At 39.6% G+C, this 21788-nt stretch overlaps 2 long non-coding RNA genes across 2 annotated transcripts; one reads left to right on the plus strand and one right to left on the minus strand.

Annotated features, from left to right (window-relative positions):
- Nucleotides 1-16990: 16990 nt before the first annotated feature.
- LOC117274686 (uncharacterized) lies at nt 16991-17852 on the minus strand. Its single transcript, XR_004504840.2, has 2 exons — nt 17761-17852; nt 16991-17430 (listed from the first exon to the last, which is right to left on the minus strand). It is a non-coding gene; the product is annotated as an uncharacterized lncRNA (long non-coding RNA).
- LOC104088368 (uncharacterized) lies at nt 17216-18045 on the plus strand. Its single transcript, XR_684535.4, has 2 exons — nt 17216-17304; nt 17598-18045. It is a non-coding gene; the product is annotated as an uncharacterized lncRNA (long non-coding RNA).
- Nucleotides 18046-21788: the final 3743 nt, after the last annotated feature.

A 21788-nucleotide genomic window follows, 5' to 3' on the forward strand; every position in this document is an offset into this window, starting at 1 on the left:
TGAAACTTTGGATCCAATGTAACTGCGATTTTCTCCCAATATACTTAGAGTTATGGGGTGTTCCACCCATCAAATTAAAGATCTATGAGTCTATTTTCCAACGCATTAAACCGTTTGTCAATACGACATTGGAGTAGAAAGATATGGGCATTTGTGCGATACTGCGCAAGCTGCTAGGTGACAAGTAGGTGTGTCACCTACTTGCTTAAATGAAAGCCCAAAAATGGGCCATTTCGGGTCGTCCAAAGAGGCCTTTTAAGGGCCTATTTTATTCATATATTAGACTTAAAATAGAGCATAATAACCAGACATAAGCTCTGCAAAGAATCCTCCCAAAAATTTTCCACAAACCCTAATTGATTTTCTCTCCCTTTCAAGTTCCAATTGGAGGTAAAACCTAGAGTTTGAAGAACCAAGATAAGAGCTGAGTTATCCAACAAATAAGGTGAGTTTACTTCTCTCTTTCATCTAATTTTTCTTCTGTAAATTCATGGTAAGTCGTTCTATACTTGTAAGAACTCACGGGACGGTGATCGAAAGCCGTGAGTTCGAGTTATTCACTTGTAGCGGACTGTTTTGTGTTGCTGTTGGGCTGCGTGTTTTACTACTATTTTGTGGAGTTTTGGAGGAGGAAGGGGTTTTATAAACACCATATAAATGTAGGGTGGTTGGCTGGTTGTTCGTCATAACATTTTCGGGTCGGTTGACACTACTACGGTGGTCGTTTTGTGTACGAAGAGATTGGGGTGTGTTGGGCTGTTTTGTAGTATTTGATGGTGTATATAGGGCTGGAAAATGATGTATATATGTTGTTATTGTTATGTTCTTGTATTGTTGGTGTTATCTTGAATTTGGAGGAAGTAAGGATTATAGGGGAGATGCTGCCCGTTTTAATACAAAATAGGTTTGTCGTTCGTTGTGCGATAGTTGTACCTTTCGTAACTTAACGATAGTATTATTATCATTCTTGTAGATTAAGGTGCGAAGAGGTGAGTTCAACTTGGTGATTGGAAAGATTGTGATAAGGTATGTTAAGGCTAAGCCTTCCTTCATTTTGGCATGATCTCGTAGCTACATGTGTTAGTAATGAGACAAAAAGAGAAGTTCATATTCATGAATTTATTCACACTATTCTAGTCTCATAAGTTACAATATTATTCCTTATCGAGATTCTATATTCAATTTAGTATTGTCTTCTTTCAGTCAAGAGAGCAGCAAGCCTATATATACAGTATTACAGTATTTTCATTACCATCGAGCTATAATCGATGGGCAGGCCCCTATTGGGCAACCTCTGATCAGATGGAAAGTTATATACCGAGCCTACTGTGGCCGAGCGCCTATGAGCGAGCCCAGCATGGTCGAGATACATAGCCTAGTATGGCCGAGCGCCTATGAGCGAGCCTACTATGGCAGAGCAGTTATATATACCGAGCCTTATAAGGCCGTACAATTATTTTACTTACTATATTGAAGGAGTTGAGTCAGTATCAGCAGGTAAGTATATCTCCAGATCATCTTTGACTCCCAGTTACTTCCAGTTATTATATTATCAGTTCAGTTTCGATTTTCAGTTATGTTATTGCCTTACATACTCGGTACATTATTTCGTACTGACGTCCCTTTTCCGGGGACGCTGCATTTCATGCATGCAGGTTCAGATAGACAGACGAGTAGATCTCCTCAGTAGGTGTTTCCCGAGTTCAGCCTGATCGGTAAGCTCCACGTCTTTCGGAGTTGCCAGGTCTAGAGTATTGTGTACATCTTATGTATATCTGTATATATGTTATGGGTAGGTCGGGGACCTGTTCCGATCATAGTACATCTATCAGTAGAGGCTTGTAGACATATCCTGTTGGTTAGTGCAGTATGTTGGGTTTGTAGGCCTGGTATGTATAATTTGGTGGTTTGTTAGCTGTAGTAGCTATGACGGCCTTTTCAGCCTAACTTTATATTGATGTTTAGTTAGCGCTAGTTTCCATTCAGTTTTATATTTTGCTTCGCAAATTGTCTTGCAAGGTGGCCCCATGGCCAAAGTATGACATTATGTGTTCAGAGTCCCTTAGTCACAATTTGGTACGCCAGGTTAGGTGAGGCACCGGGTGCTTGTCTCGCTCCTAGGTTCGGGGCATGACACTGCTATTGCATCTACGGTGGTTTCTCCCCCTGCCAGCCTTCACGTTCGAGTCACAGGCTTCACGTTCGCGAAGGTCAATCCTCATGAGCTTCGCATTTCCATATCTACCTTCACGTTCGTGAAGGGTAAAATCCCACTGCCCTAAAGTACTCTATGTGAATGCATTACTACCTACGCGTTCGCGAAGTGCTGTAACACAGTGGCGGATCAACTGTTATAAAATAGGCTAAAATGGTCCGAAACAACCCCAAAACTCACTCGAGCCCATCGAGATCCCATCCAAACAAGTATATAAACCTAACGCAAACTTGTTCGTAAGCTCAAAACATCAAAACAATATCAAAATTCAAGAATCAAACATCAAAACTCAACAATTTCAAATGTTCATAATTCAATTTTCTAACTTTTGACTAGAAGCGCCGAAATGACCTCGGATAACACGAGACCCAAACCAAACACATATACATGTCCAAAATTATCATTTGAAGTTAACGGAACCATCAAATCAATAATCGGGAGTCGTTTATACAAAAGTCAACTATTGGCCAACTCCAACAACTTAAAGCTTCCAAATCGAGAATTTCTCTTCCATAACTCTCACGAGCCTCTCAAAAATCAAAACCAACCATGCGTGCAAGTCATAAAATATAAAATAAACCTACTAAAGGTCTTGAATCGTAAAAAGGAGCGCTTCAACTCAATACGACAAATCGGGTCATTACAAGAACTCACCATTTCAAGAACTTGAAACTCATAATACTAAGTGAGTGGCAATAACGTATAAAGAAATGTTGTAATCTGGTTTTCAAACCTCCCATAGTTAAGTAGAGACAAATAATAATAACCGAATCACATATAGAAAATGTGAGTATATTGCAGCTGTTTCATGGTAACTTTTAGATATACAAATCCCATTCTCGTTTTCTTTCCGTCTTTTTATTTCATAGTAAATTTAACATTGTCTTTTTTCTTTAGTATACTATGATTAATATTTTCGAAACACACATATCCATATTATATTTCTCATAAGGCTTACCGACTGAAAATATCAGTAGTTCTCTAAACTCTATCTTTATCCAATTCTTTTTTTGACTTTTTTGGCAATTTAAAAGGGAAAAAGTATCTCAATTAATCTATATCTATATTATTGTAAAAGTGGGAACCCTTTAACCTAAAAGTTGAATTATCAAAATGTCCTTTTTAAAAACCTAATAATCTAAATATGTGGCGACCCAGCCGGTCGCCATGAGAGTTATAGCCCTGTTTCCCTATTAACTGCTTCCCCGTATCTTTTTTGGCTATTGTGACTTGCCGGGAGATTTTATTTTTATTTTTCCGGGAGTGTTTGGGACACTTAGTCCCTAAATGGAGGTTTAAGCCTTAGAATTTGGACCGTAGTCGGAACTATATGAAGACGACTCTTGAATGGAGTTATGTCAGTTCTGTTAGCTTCGTTAGGTGATTTTGGACTTAGGAACGTATCCGAATTGTATTTTGGAGGTCTGTAGCTCATTTATGCTTGAAATGGCGAAAGTCGAATTTTTGATGTTTTGGACCGGTAGTGAAATTTTTGATATCGGGGTCGGATTCTGATTCCGGAAGTTGGAATAGGTTTGTGGGGTTGAATATGACTTGTGTGCAAAGTTTGGGGTCAATCAGACGTGGTTTGATAAGTTTCAGCATTGGTTGTCGAATTTGAAAATTCTAAGTTCTTTAAGTTTGAATCGGAGGATGATTCGTGATTTTAGCATTGTTTGATGTGGTTTGAAGGCTCAAATACGTTCGTATAGTATTCTAGGATTGGTTGGTATATTTGGTTGAGGTCCCGGGAGTCTCGGATGTGTTTCGGATGCTCAACGGGTTAAAAATTGGACTTATGCAATTGCTGAAGATTTCTGGTTGCTGGTGTTTTCGCATCTGCAGTTAGGGAACCGCAGGTGCGGACTCGCATGTGTGCAAGATAAGGCGCAGAAGCAGTTTGGAAGGAGGATCTCAGGGATCGCAGGTGCGAGGTAATATTCCGCATCTGTGATGCCCCCAGATGTGACCCTGGAGCGCAGGTGCGAAGTGAGACCGCATAAGCGGACCAGTTTTCGCAGGTGCGCACGCGCAGGTGCGGCCACTTTCTCGCAGAAGCGGTCCCAGGTTCCTTAAGTTATTTCCGCACCTGCGATAGAACTTCCGCAGGGCAGAATAGGGAAAATTCGAGGGTTTGATTCATTTCTCCATTTTTGGACTTGGGAGCTCGAAAATTGGCGATTCTTTGAGGGATTTTCAAAGAGAGCTTTGGCGTAATGATTTCTAACTTGATTTTGATCATATTTCATCAATCTATAGTTGTTTTCTTCATTTAATTAATGAATTTGAGTGAGAAGGTTGGGAGAATGGGGGAAAAGTTCCCCAACCGAATTTCTAAGTTTTGAGTGGGATTTAGACATCGGATTTGGATAATTTTGGTATGAGTAATCTCGTGAGTGAATGGGTGATTTTATTTTATGACTTTTACCCTATTCCGAGACGTGTGCCCGGGGAGGCTTTTTGAGTGATTTTTTAATTTCTTGCGTTAGCTTTGATTTCATTAACTAGATTAGTTTCTTGTAGTTATATTTATTCTATGTAATTGATTTTGGCTAGATGTGGGCCACTCGGAACCAGATATTCATGGGAAAGGCATTGTGACTGATTGATTGAGCTTGGTTCGAGGTAAGTGGCTTGTCTGACCTTGCGTGGGGGGACTTCCCTTAGGATTTGGTACTGTTTGATATGTGAGCGATGTGTATGTAAGGTTACGAGTACGTACACGGGCTATTTGTTGTAAAACTCCATTTTTCACTAAGTCATAACTTGTTTTCTCCGTATTTGAAACACACTAGCATATGTAACTATCCTGTTTAGACTAGAATAGCATGCCTACTTGTTTAGATGCCTATTTGAACTATGTGCAGCATGTTTAGTGAAATTACCTGTTTTTCCTTGATTTGAACTTAGTCTAAACTATAGGATTTCTTGCTGTAACTATTATTTCGGTTGGTTGCGCCGCATATTTACTTTGGGACTATGGAACGGTATTCCGGGAGATCCCCCTACTCAACATATTTATTTTGGGACTACGGAATGCACATTTACGTTTGGGACTACGAGACAGTATCTCGGGAGATCCCCTGTTGTTATCACTGTGTTCTAAGCTGTTGTCTTTCATTAATTCTATTCCTGTTAGATTTCTGTATTTATTTTTACTGCAATATTTCATTCTGTCTTATTTCATTATATATATATACCAGTAGAGCCGTGACCTGATCTCGTCACTACTCGACCAAGGTTAGGCTTGGCACTTATTGGGTACCGTTGTGGTGTACTCACGCCGTTTCCTGCACATGTTTTTCGTGTGTAGATCCAGGTTCATCTTACCAGCCTTATGACTAGTTGCAGTTGCTACTGCTTATTGGAGACTTCAAGGTACATCTGCCCGAGTCCGCAGATCTTCGGAGTCCCCCTCTATCCCCATATGTTCATTTTTCCTTCTTTCTGTAGAAATGATGTATAGAACGGTTAAGACTTCTTAGTAGCTTGTGACTTACGGTATTCCGAGTTTTGGGAATTGTTTTGTACATTTTCAGAGGTGATAATTGTATATGACAAGTGGCATTCAATTGCTTATTAGATATTTGTTACTGTTAGTAGTTAATGTTTATGTTTTTGTTTCATTTCCGCAAAGTGTTAGGCTTACCTAGTCGTAGAGACTAGGTGCCGTCAATACAGTTCACGGAGGGAGAAATTGGGTCGTGACAAGTTAGTATCATAGCTCTAGGTTCATAGGAGTTGTGAGTCACAAGCCGGTTTATTAGAGTCTCGCGGATCAGTATAGAGACGGTTGTATTTATCTTCGGGAGGCTATGGAACTGTTAGGAACAAACATACTTCTTTTGATTCCTTGTCGTGCGAGTTATTGGCATCAAATTCTAAAACTTTCTCTATTCTATTCTTTCTCACAGATGGTGAGGACCCGTACCGGAGGATCTGACGACCAGACACCCGCGCCCCCTGCTAGAGCCGCAGAGGCCGGGGCTGGGGTAGAGTACAGCCACGCGGTGCAGCCAGAGCACCCGCGCGAGCTGCGACAGAGGAGCCCCCAGCAATTCTAGTTGGAGGGCAGGCACCAGAGGTTCCTATTGCTGCACCAGCCCTCCAGGACACTCTAGCCCAGTTCATGAGCATGTTCAGCACCTTAGCTCAAGCTGGATTAATTCCGTTAGCTCCCGCCACATCTCAGGCTGGGGGAGGGGAACAGACTCCTGCAGCCCGTACTCGTGAGCAGAGGGTCTAGGTTGATCAGGCCACAGAGTTCATTCCTATGATGCCGGTAGCCCCGGTTCAGCATGAGACCAGGACAGCCGCTTTTGAGGCGAAGTAGCTCAGACTTGAGAGGTACAAGAAGTACCACCCACCTACCTTCAGCGGATTCGCTTCAGATGATGCTCAAGGTTTTCTGGAGGAGTGTCATCGTATTCTCCGTACTATGGGCATAGCGGAGACGAGTGGGGTTTCTTTTACCACTTTCCAGCTTAGAGGAGCAGCCTATTAGTGGTGGCGTGCTTATGAGTTGAGTAGTCTGGATGAGGCAGCTTCACTTACATGGACTCAGTTCTCGGACATGTTTTTGAGAGAGTATGTCCCTCAGAGCCTCAGGGACTCATGGCGTGCGGAGTTTGAGCAGCTTTGCCAGGGTGCTATGACTGTGTCAGTATGCAGTTTGCGTCAGTGATTTGGCCCGACATGCACTAGCCTTGGTTGCCACAGTTCGAGAGAGGGTTTGATGATTTATTGAAGGACTCCACCCCAGTATCAGGATTAGTATGGTCAGGGAGTTGGAGATGGATATCTCTTACCAGCAGGTTATGATTATTGCTAGGAGATTGGAGGGCATGCTTGCCCGAGACCGAGAGGAAAGAGAGGCCAAGAGGTCTCGAGAGACTGGTTCTTATTCTGGAGCTCATGCCCCAGCAGCTCGCCCCGTTCATTCAGCTCTTCCAGCCGCCAGTGATTTCTAGCCCCTTCTAGGCCCAAGGAGCCTTATTATGCACCTCCAATATGTAATGTGCCTCCTACTCGGGGTGCTTTTAGCGGCTAGTCCAGCAAACCTGGCCCGAGTCAGTCGCAACAGCCACGCCCTCTGAGGGGTTGCTTTGAGTGTGGAGACACCTGCCATATGGTGAGGGATTGCCCCAGACTTAGGAGGGTTGCACCTCCACAGACTTCTCAGCCACCACGTGCCCTACTGGGTCCTTAGGCCATAATTCTAGCACCATCTACCACCCCACCTGCTCAGCCAACTCGAGGTAGAGGTCGAGGAGGTCGAGGTTGCCCTAAAGAGGAGGCCAGCCAGGTATTATACTCTTCCAGCTCGTACAGAGGCAGCTGCTTCCGACTCTGTCATTATAGGTATTGTTCCAGTCTGTCATAGTGATGCGTCGATTTTATTTCATCCAGGCTCTATGTATTCATATGTGTCCTCTTATTTTGCCCCACATTTGGGCGTATCTCGGGATCCTTTGAGTTCCCCTATTTATGTGTCTACTCCTATTGGAGATTCTCCTATTGTGGACCGCGTGTATCGATCGTGTTTGATTGCTCTTAGTGGTTTTGAAACCAGAGCCGGCTTATTATTACTCAGCATGGTCGATTTTGATGTTATCTTGGGCATGGACTGGTTGTCGCCCCATTATGCTATTCTTGATTGTCACGCTAAGACCGTGACGCTGGCTATGCCAGGCTTATTGCGATTAGAGTGGAGATGTACCTTAGAGTATACTCCCCGTAGAGCTATTTCATTTCTTAAAGCTCAACGAATGGTTGAGAAGGGGTGTGACGCGCATCTAGCTTATGTGAGAGATGTCAGTATTGATACCCCTACAGTTGAGTCAGTTCCAGTAGTGAGGGACTTTCCAGATGTGTTCCCAACTGATCTTCCGGGCATGCCGCCCGACAGAGATATTGATTTCGGCATTGATTTGTTGTCGGGCACTAAGCCCATCTTTATTTGTCTATACCGTATGGCTCCTCCTGAGTTGAAAGATTTGAAGGAGCAGTTGCAGGAGTTGCTTGGGGTGCTCCTGTCTTGTTTGTGAAGAAAAAGGATGGTTCTATGCGTATGTGTATTGATTAACGCCAGTTGAACAAAGTCACAGTGAAGAACAGGTATCCTTTGCCTCGTATTGATGACCTACTTGATTAGTTACAGGGTGCCAAAGTGTTTTCCAAGATTGACTTGCGATATCATCAGTTGAAGATTTGGGAGCCAGATATCCCGAAGACTGCTTTCAGGACTCAGTATGGCCATTACGAGATCCTTGTGATGTCATTTGGGCTAACCAATGCCCCAGCAGCCTTTATGCACTTGATGCACAGTGTGTTCTGGTCCTATATTGATTCTTTCATCATCGTATTCATTGATGACATTCTAGTGTATTCCCAGACTCGGGAGGATCATGACCAGCCCCTGAGGACAGTGCTTCAGACTTTGAGAGAAAAGAAGTTGTATGCAAAGTTCTCAAAATGTGAGTTCTGGTTAGATTCCGTGGCATTCTTGGGTCATATTGTGTCAAGTGAGGGGATCAAGGTGGATCTGAAGAAGGTGGAAGTAGTGCAGAGTTGGCCCAGACCGTCCTCAGCTACAGAGATCCGGAGCTTCTTTGGTTTAGCGGGGTATTACCGTCGGTTTGTTGAGGGATTTTCATCTACTGCAGCGCTTATGACTAGGCTAACCCAGAAGGGTGCTCCATTCAGGTGGACAGAGGAGTGTGAGGAGAGCTTTCAGAAGCTCAAGACAGTTTTAACTATAGCTCAGTATTGGTATTACCTTCAGGTTCGGGGTCTTATACAGTTTATTGTGATGTGTCATGAGTTGGCCTCGTCGCAGTGTTGATGCAGGACCGTAGGGTGATTGCCTACGCGTCCAGACAGATGAAGGTGCATGAAAAGAACTATTATGTCCACGACCTTGAGCTAGCAACTATTGTTCATGCCTTGAAGATTTGGAGGCACTATTTGTACGGCGTTCCTTATGAGATCTACACTGATCACCGGAGTTTGCAGCATCTGTTCAAGCAGAAGGATCTTAATTTGCGTCAGAGGAGGTGGTTAGAGCTGCTTAAGGATTATGAAATCACCATTTTGTACCACTCGGGGAAGGCCAATGTGGTGGCCGATGCTTTGAGTCATCGGGCAGAGAGTTTGGGGAGTTTAGCTTATCTACCAGCAGTTGAGAGGCCCATGGCGTTAGATGTTCAGATCTTAGCCAGCCAGTTTGTGAGATTGGATATTTCTGAGCCGAGACGAGTATTGGCTTGTGTGGTCTCTCAGTCTTCTCTTTATGATCGTATCAGGGAGCGTCAGTATGATGACCCCCATCTGCTTGTCCTTAAGGACACGATCCAGCATGGTGATGCTAAGGAGGGAACTATTGGAGATGATGGTGCATTGATGATACATGGCATGTTATGTGTGCCCAATGTGGACGGTTTGCGTGAGTTGATTCTCCAGGAGGCTCACAGCTTACGGTACTCCATTCATCCAGGTGCCGCGAAGATGTATCACAGGACCTGAGGAAGCATTATTGGTGGAGGAGGATGAAGAAGTACATAGTAGAGTATGTGGCTATATGTCTAAATTGCTAGCAGGTGAAGTATGAGCATCAGCGACCGGGTGGGTTGCTTCAGAAGATAGATATTCCGGAGTGGAAATGGGAGCGGATCACTATGGACTTCGTTGTTGGACTCCCACGGACTCACCGAAAGTTTGATGCAGTTTGGGTGATTGTGGACAGGCTAACCAAGTCAGCTCATTTCATTCCTGAGATGACTACCTATTCTTCCGAGTAGCTAGCTCGAATTTATATTCGTGAGATTGTCAGACTTCATGGCGTACCGGTATCCATCATTTATGACCTGGGCAAGCAGTTTACATCGCAGTTCTGGAGAGCCGTACAGTAGGAGTTGGGTACTCGGGTGGAGTTAAGCATAACTTTTCACCCTCAGACAGACGGGCAGTCCGAGCACATTATTCAGATTCTTGAGGATATGTTCCATGCGTGTGTGATGGAGTTTGGAAGTACTTGGGATCAGTTCTTGCCACTTGTGTAGTTTGCCTACAACAACAGTTACTAGTCCAGCATTCAGATGGCACTGTTTGAGGCTCTGTATGGTAGGCAGTGTCGGTCCCCAGTGGGCTGGTTCGAGCCGGGCGAGGCCAGATTATTGGGTACGGACTTGGTTCAGGATGCCTTGGAGAAAGTGAAGGTGATTCAGAACAGACTTCACTCAACCCAGTCCAGACAGAAGAGATATGCAGACCGGAAGGTTCGCGATATTGCATTCATGGTTGGAGAGCAGGTCCGGCTTCGGGTTTCGCCTATGAAGGGCGTTATGAGGTTCGGAAAGAGGGGCAAGCCGAGCCCAAGGTTTATTGGCCCCTTTGAGGTGTTACGGTGAGTTGGGGAGGTTGCTTATGAGCTTGCCTTACCTCCCAGCCTAGCAGGAGTTCATCCGGTATTTCATGTTTCGATGCTTCGGAGGTATCACGGCGATCGGTATCATGTGTTGGATTTCAGCTCAGTCTAGTTGGACAAGGATCTATCCTACGTTGAGGAGCTAGTGTCTATTTTGGACAGGCAAGTTCGGAAGCTAAGGTCAAAGAACATTGCATCAATAAAGGTTCAGTGGCGGGGCAAGCTGGTCGAGGAGGCGACTTGGGAGACCGAGCAGGATATGCGCAGCCGTTATCCTCATCTTTTCACAGCTTCAGGTATGTCTCTATACTCGTTCGAGGACGAATGATTGTTTTAAGATGGGGAGGATATGACGACCCGACCGGTTGACTTGAGAGTTATAGACCTATTTCCCTATTAACTACTTTCCCCGTATTTTTTTCTGCTATTGTGACTTGCCGGGAGGTTTCATTTTGGTTTTTGGGGAGTGTTTGGGACAATTAGTCCCTAAATAGAATTTTAAGCCTTAGAATTTAGACAGTAGTCAGAACTATATGAAGACGACTCCGGAATAGAGTTACATCGGTTCCGTTAGCTCCGTTAGGTGATTTTGGACTTAGGGATGTGTCCGGATTGTGTTTTGGAGGTCTGTAGCTCATTTAGGCTTGAAATGGCGAAAGTCGAATTTTTGGAGTTTTGGACCAGTAGTGGAATTTTTGATATCGGGGTCGAATTCTAATTCCGGAAGTTGGAATAGGTCTGTAGGGTTGAATATGACTTGTGTGCAAAGTTTGGGGTTAATCGGACGTGGTTTGATAGGTTTCAGCATCAGTTGTCGAGATTGGAAATTCTAAGTTCTTTAAGTTTGAATCGGAGGATGATTCGTGATTTTAGCATTGTTTGATGTGGTTTGAAAGCTCGACTAAGTTCGTATGGTGTTCTAGAATTGGTTGGTATGTTTGGTTGAGGTCCCGGGGGCCTCGGGTGTGTTTCGGATGCTCATCGGGTTGAAATTTAGACTTATGCATTTGCTGAAGATTTCTGGTTGCTGGTGTTTTCGCATATGCGGTTGGGAATTGCGGGTGCGAACTCGCACGTGCACAAGATCAGGCGCAGAAGCGGTTTGGAAGGAGGAGCTCAGGGATCGCAGGTGCGAGGTAATATTCCACATCTGCGATGCCTGCAGATGCGACCCTGGAGCGCAGGTGCGAAGTGAGACCGCAGAAGCGGACCAGTTTCCGCAGGTGCAGCCACTTTCTCGCAGAAGCGGTCCTAGTTTCCTTAAGTCATTTCCGCACCTGCGATGGAATTTCCGCAGGTGCGGTGCCGCAGGTGCGATGAATAGGTCGCAGGAGCGAAATTGCTGGGCAGAAAAGGAAAAATTTTGAGGGTTTGATACATTTCTCTATTTTTGGACTTGGGAGCTCGGAAATTGGCGATTCTTTGAGGGATTTTCAGAGAGAGATTTAGGGTAACGATTCCTAACTTGATTTTGATCATATTTCATTAATCTATTATTGTTTTTTTCATTTAATTAAGGAATTTGAGTGAGAAGGTTGGGAGAATGGGGGAAAAGTTTCCCAACCGAATTTCTAAGTTTTGAGTGGGATTTAGACATCGGATTTGGATAAATTTGATACGAGTGATCTCGTTAGTGAATGGGTGATTGTATTTTGTGACTTTTACCCGATTTCGAGATGTATTCCCAAGGAGGCTTTTTGAACGGTTTTTTAATTTCTTACCTTAGCTTTGATTTCATTAATTAGATTAGTTTCTTGTATTTATATTTATGCTATGTAATTGATTTTGGCTAGATTTGGGCCACTCAGAGCCGGATATTTGTGGGAAAGGCATTGTGACTGATTGATTCAGCTTGGTTCGAGGTAAGTGGCTTGCCTAACCTTATGTGGGGGAACTGCCCTTAGAATTTGGTACTGTTTGATATGTGAGCGTCGTGTACGTGAGGTGATGAGTACGTACACGAGCTATTTGTTGTAAAACTCTATTTCTCACTAAGTCATAACTTGTTTTCTCCTTATTTGAAACACACTAGCATATGTAACTATCCTGTTTAGACTAGAATAGCATGCCTACTTGTTTAGCTACCTATCTGAACTCTGTGCAGCATGGTTAGTGAAATTACCTGTTTTTCCTTGATTTGAACTTAGTCTAAACTATAGGATTTCTTGTTGTAACTGTTATTTCGGTTGGTTGCGCTGCATATTTACTTTGGGACTAAAGAATGGTATTTCGGGAGATCCCCTTGTACTGCATATTTACTTTGGGACTACAGAACGGTATTCCGGGAGATCCCCCTGCTCAGCATATTTATTTTGGGACTACGAAACGGTATTCCGGGAGATCCCCCTACACATTTACGTTTAGGACTATGAGACGGCATCTCGGGAGATCCCCTGTTGTTATCACTATGTTCTGAGATGTTGTCTTTCATTGATTCTATTCCTCTTAAATTTCCGTATTTATTTTTACTGCGATATTTCATTCTGTCTTATTTCATTATATTTATACTAGTAGGGCCCTGACCTGATCTCGTCACTACTCGATCGAGGTTAGGCTTGGCACTTATTGGGTACCGTTGTGGTATACTCACGCCATTTCCTGCACATATTTTTCCTGTGCAGATCCAGGTTCATCTTACCAGCCTTATCACTAGTTGCAGTTGTTACTGCTTATTGGAGACTTCAAAGTACATCTGCCCGCGTCCACAGATCTTCGAAGTCCCCCTCTATTCCCCTGTGTTCATTTTGCCTTCTTTTCTGTAGAAATGATGTATAAAACGGTTAAGACTTCTTAGTAGCTTGTGACTTACGGTATTCCGGGTATTGAGAATTATTTTGTACATTTTCAGAGGTGTTAATTGTATATACCGAGTGGCATTCAGTTGCTTTTTAGATATTTATTATTGTTAGTAGTTAATGTTCATGCTTTTGTTTCATTTCTGCAAAGTGTTAGGCTTACCTAGTCGTAGAGATTAGGTGTCGTCACGACAGTTTACGGAGGGAGAAATTGGATCGTAACAAAATAATATTTTAAAAAAGAACCAAGCTAACGTTTCATGTTCTTTGTTAAAAGTCACAACCGTTCCTTTTTGTATTCCATTTACGAAATGGAGATGAAAAGCTACACACCGTATACAAATGAGACCCATAGTGAAAAACAAATGACAAGCCCATAGCCATTCATTAGTTCTTAAAAGTTCTTTAATTTTGCGCCGGAAAATGGAAGTTAACAATGATCTTCACACCATCCTCGACAAACAACATCGTGAGACATTTTACGATGGAGTTTCAACGTGTTTAGATAAAGGAGATTTAATTAGTTTTCAAGAAAAAAAATTATATGTGTCAGTATCATTAGAAGTTTCGACATGTTTCATTATTTACAATGGTATTTTGATTTTCTCATTCACGTAATGTCCTTGTAGTTTTAATTAGCCTTCTCTAATGGAAAAGGACATTTCCTATATTTATATTTTTTTACTTATAAAGTATTTGTTGATGAACTTTATGTCTTTCTCTGCACATACTATTTTATTGAGATTCTTTTTAGATTGACAGAGTTAAGATACTTCCAATTTCCAGTTTCATTGATAAACATAGAATAAAAACTTTTAATATATTTCTTTTTTGATTTATGCTTTAGAGTGATTTGTATTAAAATTTGTGAAAACTCATGAATTATTTAATATTCTGCCATTACAATAATAAAAATATTATGAATGATAATATTGATATGTATTAAGCACTAATTTATTAAATTAAAAAAGTTAGTATGTGTAAAAAAATTTAATAGTGCATAAGTTTGAGATACATGAATAGTTTGTTATAAATGCATAATTTTTTAACAGACGAATTATTCGAAAATGATTTGGTAATCTTCGTATTTGTAATGCCGAGAAACTACAGTAGCAAGAATTCTATCGACAAAAACTTGCAATCATTGTGCGCTTAATTAATTTTGAATTTTGAGATTTGAAATTTATTCAACCATAGATTTAGTTAAAAAATCATATCTATTTAGTTTCTCCAGCAGCCAATTAGTGATATAGCTTGTACACCATAAAATGTAAATAAGTAAAAAAAAAAAGTTACATGTATCTAATTAAACTTTGATTGTTTATGTCCATAGATTTAAATGACATTCAATCATTTTGATTTTGACAAACAAGTTAGCATTTGATGTTTCATATTGATCAATACTCACATAAACTTGTATTTTATTCTTATTATTAACTTGTATTTTATTTTTTCATTTATAATTATCTATTCAAAGCTTTGTATGGCCATATGAATATTAACTAACAACTGTACTGTGTGAATTTGGTATACATGTGTGCCACCCGTATCGAGAAACTAATTATTATAAAGGTGAGAAACCCAAAAGTTAAAAGTTAAATTACTAAAATACTCTTCTAAATTAATAGTTTTATTTAGGCATTTAATTATATTAAAATAATATTAAAAATAATATTTAAATAAAAGAAAAAAATTAATTTAAAGTCCCTCCTCTAAAAGTTGTGTTATTTCAGAGAATAACTATAAATGCTATTAATTTTTTCAAAAAGCAAAATATATTAAGATGACGACTTTGTGGTATAATAGAATGTTAAAGGGACACATATTTCTTTACGTTGTCCAACTGCTATTTTCTTGATTTTTAATATGTAGAAAAGGTTTCATGCACATTGTTGGAAATTCTCTCAGAAAATGATTATGGGATGGATGGCTTTCAGTATTACAAGCATTTTGAGTGCCTAAGGCTAAGGTGTAACAGTGTACGAGTCCCAAAGAAAAAAATGTGAATGAGTTTTAATTTCGAAATGAACAGCTTTGTTGATCTAAAGAAATTTGAATCTCTTTATGTTAACAGTCGGAAATGCCTTCATCATTGCCACATGGCTAAAACACAAAAGAGAAACTGTAGACTCTTTCCTAAGTATGTGAAACGATGCAAAGAAATTTACGGAGTTGCGTTTCCTCGGAAATGACCTTTAACTCCAGTAAGTTTATGCTTCAATTTCTTTCCTTGAACTATTTCGGAGATTAAAACGAGAGATGAATATGATAGGAGGAGATGTCCAAAAACCAATAGTATTAATTATATTCAGGAATGAAAATATACAAATTAAAAAAAATGTAATGAAGAAGTTACAAACTTTAAAAACACATGTCCAATACATGATTTTCAAGGATACAGTTGGATCAAAACTTTGATTAGTAGTATATAGTAGTATATCTTTATCAATTGTGAGATAGTTCCTGCTTCTGTAATTTTAAAGCTCAAGAAGGTGTTTATAGGTGAAGTGAAATATATGGATTAGAATTTTTTTCTTTATTGAGTTAAGTAATATAATACGTATATTTTTTCTAAAGAATTTTGCATTCATTGAATTACAATACACGCGCAACGTCCGTGCCGAAAAACTAGTAAACCATAAAAAGGAGGAGAATGGTAAAAGTTCCTTAACCGAAATTTAACTATCATAATGCAATTAGTCTACTATATTTCCTAAAACAAATTTTGGAATGCTAATTAGACGAATTTCTGTTGTTACTTTTTTCCTTCGTTCTATTATTTTTCCTTATTGCACAATGATTCTTCAAATTCTAAACATCGCTAAACCGAAAGGGTACTTTGGGTTGGGGTGGTGGATGGGGATATGGGAGGAATCGGTCTCTTGACTACGAAAAATTGCTAATTTTAGGATAACTGCATTTCAATCTTCATTCTAAGTTTTTGTTTCACATGATGATATGACCTTCAATAATTGAATTTCTCAAATAATAATGATAATATGTAACTTAGCTAAAAGTAACTCAAATGGTGCAAGCTTTTGTAGGTTGATGCACTGAAAGCAAATTGGAGTTTTTACTGATTTAGTTATACTGTATTAATTGCGTTTACAATTTAAAGATAATTTCAGAGATCTCCTTCTAGTTTGATTTTGTAATAGTAACTTCACCAGTAGTTTAAAATATTATGCTGATATTCTTTATTCTAATTTCTTTGTAACACTTATTTGTACCTATTTATATGTCGTTAATAATGTAAAAATATGATTGTAGACATGTGAATTTTATGGGATTAAAGTCCATATTAAATTTGGATAAATTTCTATATTCAAAGTAATATCAAGCCCAAACCAAGATTAAATTATTTAAGTTTAAAAGATGGATTTAAATTAAAGTCTAAATTTATTGGGCTAGTTCATTGAGTTGTTCTCCAAAAAACGAGTCCGCTCCAATAGCCCAAGGTCCATGCCAATCAAATGACATGGCGCGCTAAGTCAAATTAAGGACCATTAAAATCATGCGAGCCACATGCATAAGTGATGTAGTATACCAAGTTAATGTTAGAACCAATCAAATATCGTCAAGTATTAAAATGATATGGTTCAACCAATCATATGTAGTCTTATCACATAGCTTTAGTGATAGCTTTAATGACTCATATGAAATTGAAGGAGAAAGAGTATGTATTTATCACAAACTACCTTCCCCTATAAGTCTATAACTATAAATATGGGTCTCCATAAAATCAAAAGAAGATCATCAGAAGATCAATCAGAAGAAGAGGAGAAGTCCATTAATCAAGAAGTTTTCCTCTCTGGTGTGATCCGCAAGTCTTTCATTACTCAAGAAGTTTTCCTCTTCATTGATGATCTGTAAGTCTTTGAAAAATCAAGAAGTCTTCGTCTTCATTGGTTTCTGCAAGTATTTCATACACTCCACGTCCATGATCAAAGTCTGGCTCCACATCCATGATAAAAATTCAACCAATAAGTTTAGTCCTGCAATTCAAGAATAAGCCCTTAAAATCAACAGTCGTGAGGAGAAGAATCAGATGTCTATATATTTCGATTTAAGATAGTCTTGAAATTATAACCCACATAATTTATTGAAATACAAAGATTGTTATTTGTCACTATTTTTGTTGTCTTGATTATTTATTTTTCAGGAATAAAATTTAGTTGTTACAAAATTTGGAACACCCAATAGGACTATCTTTACCTCTCATCTCTTCTCTTCCAAGTTCAAAACTACTAAGAAGACCGCAATGAAGATCTACTCCAGATCCCATACTACTAAGGAGGCTCAATCAAAAATGAATTTAAAGTTACCTTGAAGATTGCTGGCCAAATCAAGAGGAGTGAAGCTGAAATAGTAGGAATACAAGTGTTGCAAGTACCATTCAAGTCATCTCATGTTTCCGCATAATATTCTTTGAAAGAAGGGATATCCTCTTCATACATGCTAGAAGAAGGGAACAGTATTGCTCATGTGGTAGAAAGAACTTTGGCTTGACTCAGCCTGTCAAAAGAACGATATTTCTTGTCCAACAACAACCGCATCATGCAAAAAGAAGATAATATTTTGAGCTCTAGATTTACTCCAGTATTCCATCATATCCCTCTTCAATCAAAGCTTTATTTAAGTAATGATCCATACTATTCTTCACCCTCTACAGTGGTCATACAAGCGATAGTAGTTGAAGCTTCTACCTTAAAAGAATAACTTGCAAATTTGATGAAAACAATTGAAAGCTTGTCAAAACATATACAAGATCCTAAACTTTCCAAATTGACAAATAAAGTGGAGAGCATTGTAGAACGAAAATTTGCATAAGCACCTTAGAAGCTTCATGAGTCACAAGAGAAAAAAGAGCCCTCCGCAAACCAAGCAATAACAACCAAGGAGATCCAAGTTTGCACGGTAGGTCTGATTCCTATTGAGTAATTGAAAAACTTTATCATTGAGGCTATTTAAGATAAATCTGAGCCACAAGCCAAATATTTTCTCATAAATGCAAAGCCGTATACGCAAAGAATTGACAACTTGAAGATGCATGTGATTTATCAATTTCCTAAGTTGCAACAATTTAATAGCAAGTGTCACAACCCAAAATCCCAACCTATGGGGTAATGATGGTGCCTAACACCATTTGTTAGGCAAGCCAACACAAAATAATGAATATGGAAGAAATGAAACCAACAGTTAACAACTAGATGATAATATAGAGTAACAGTAACTTAGAAGAGTACATAGCAAGTTTAAAGATCAACACTAATGATCAACCATCCTAAGACGTGGAGTCACAAGTGCATGAGCTACTAGAGTTTGCTAAATACATTATCCTGAAAGAAGTACAATACTGCCTGGTAAATATAAATAGTCCAAAAGAAATAAAAAGAAGACTCTAAGGCCTGCGAATGGTAAGCAGCTGCACCTCGAGTCGTCTGTCTAATATCGGTAAGCACCTCTCGGGACTCTGCTGGTATCAGTGTCTAAATCTGTACAAGAAGTGTAGAAGTATAGTATGAGTACAACTGACCCAATGTACTCTATAAGTGTCGATCCTAACCTTGATGAGGTAGTGACGAGGCTAAGACAAGACACATACATAAAAAGCTCTACCAAGGATTGCCAAGCATTTGGTATGAAGTTTCCTCCTCATGTGCAGTTAAGTAACAAGAAATAATGAGAGAAGACATAAAATATCAAGTATAATAACAGGATAACAACACGTGAGAGAGTTAATAACTACATAAGTAAAGAGATATAAAATGAAAAAATAAAGAAAGGTGTTATTAAGTAAATCACAACTCATACTTCTATAATAACTCTGAACAAACCTTTCAAAGATAATTACAAAGCCATAAAGTCAAGTTCTCAGTCTGAATAGCAAAATAAAGAACAACAATACCAACAAACAGCACGGCAACACCCTTCGTACTTTTACTCTCATCCTCACGATATAATATAATAGCTAGCACGGAAATTCTCTTCATGCATATTCTCACCTTCTCTCAAGCACGGTAAGACCCTTCATGCAATGATATTGATATATGAAGAAAATACGAAAACACGCTTCGTGCACGATCACTCTCTCACACAAGCACGGAAATATGCTTCGTGCAGTTCACTCTTCCTCACCAAGCATCACATATAATACAGTACCAAGAAAAGTGGGAAGCATAAACAACATCAAAAATAATATTTGAATATAGCTCGACATATGAGAATTCACCAACACCTTCGCACCATTAATCAAATCAGCAATTCAAAAGTCTTAATGCCCAATATTTCATTAAGCTTAACATAGATAAATACATGGATAAGAGAAATCAAAGAGTTTCACAATGTATCTCGAGCATGGAAAGACATAATACAAAAAATAACATAGTAGTAATAAAGCTATCTCTACCCGCGTGCTTAACCCTTGGCCAACGCATACACACTTGTCACCCGGCATATACGCCGCCCCCAACACTTAAATTACATAAAAAATATAATCAATTACACATTTATTTCCTAAATAAAGGTTAACCAAGATACTTACCTCTTTCTAGAACAAGATCAACAATCCAACAACGGCCTTCCCTTAAGAACAAGCCTCCAAACTAGTAGAATCTAGTCAATTATTACTCAAATAAGTAAAAACAAGCTTTAGAAACTACCATAGTATAAAAAAGGTTCAATTTCTAATATATTTGAAAAAGTTAACAAAAGGTCAACCCAGGCCCATATGGTCTAAATCTGAAATTAAGACCAAATCCTGATTACCCATCCACCTCAGAGTCCAAATATGTGATTTGTTTCGAGATCCAACCTCAATTTGTGGTCTAAACCTCAAATTTATAAAATCCTAAATTATTACCCAAAACCCTTACTTCTACTATATGAAATCTTAGATTTAATAGATAAAATTCATGAAAAGGTAATGGAAATTGAACAAAAATAAGTTAAAATTACTAACCTATGAAGTTGAAAAACATTGCTATCCAAAATTGCCTCTATGTGGAGTCTAGGTCTCAAAAATAGTGTTTAAATGAACTAAGTCCCAAAATCCCAACCTTTTACCGAGCTGCAAGTTTCACAATTACAAACTCTTGTTCGCAATTGTGATGTTCGCAAAAGTGAACCACTGAGCGCAAATGTTAATAGTGTTTGAGCCCCTCTGATGTTGTAAATGTGACTAAGCCTTCATATTTGCGAAGGACCAGTCACGCGCAATAATGATCAAAGCTTCGCAGATGCGAAGTTGTCCCTCTACCCTTCTGTGTTACAATTGCGACATAAGGCTCGCAATTACGAAGCCCGACCACCTCGCAAAAGTGATCAAAAGTTTGCAAATACGAAGCTACCCAATACCTACCCAACATCTCAAATGCGAGCTATCACTCGCAAGGCTCGCATTTGCGAACAGACTCTTGCAAATGCAAGGTCTGCAGCACCAACAATCCCAATTCCTAGTAAATCAGTCTGGAACTCATCCGAAACTCACCTGAGTCCCTCGGGCACCAATCCAAACATCCACACAAGTATAATAACATCTTATGAACTCGCTAGTAAGCTGAAATTATCAAAATAACATCTAAATTAAAGAATCAAACACTAAAACTCAAAGAATTTCATAATTCAACTTCAAAATTTCAACTTTCCACAATAAGTGCTGAAACGGCCTTGGGTCACCCAGGACCCCAACCAAATATGCGTACAAGTCCAAATTCATCTTATAAATCTACTGTAATCATCAAAACAGTGATCCGATGTCGTTTACTAATATATTTGAATGTGCTCAACTCTAACTATTTTCAAGTTCAAGAATCAAGTTTTCTCTAAGAATTGACATCTAGACTTTCCGGAAATTAACACGTACCATGCACCCAATTCATAAATCATCAAATAGTACTATGAAAGGTTTCAAATCATAAAAATGGAAGCTAGTAATCAAAACAGCCTATTGGGTCGTTACATTTTCCACCTCTAAAAGAAATGTTTGTCCTAGAACGGACATGGAAATGTACCTAGACTGGCAAAAATGTGCGGATATCTACTCCTCATATCGGACTCGGACTTCCAAGTAGCCTCCTCAGTCGGCTGACCTCTCTAACACACTTTCATAGAAAGAATATCCTTAGATCTCAACTTTTGAACCTGCCAATCTAGAATAGCCACCGGCTCTTTCTCATAAGTCAAATTCATATCAAGATGCTTTGTTGAAGTCGAAAGCATGTGATCCATCTTCATGGTACTTCCGAGATATAGAAACATGAAATACCAGGTGTACCCCTACTAGACTAGGAGGCAATGAAATCCTATAAGCAATCTCCCAACTCTCTCCAAGATCTCAAATGAGCCAATAAAC

The sequence above is a fragment of the Nicotiana tomentosiformis genome, chromosome 12 (assembly GCF_000390325.3).
Source record: "Nicotiana tomentosiformis chromosome 12, ASM39032v3, whole genome shotgun sequence".
Lineage (NCBI taxonomy): Eukaryota > Viridiplantae > Streptophyta > Magnoliopsida > Solanales > Solanaceae > Nicotiana > Nicotiana tomentosiformis.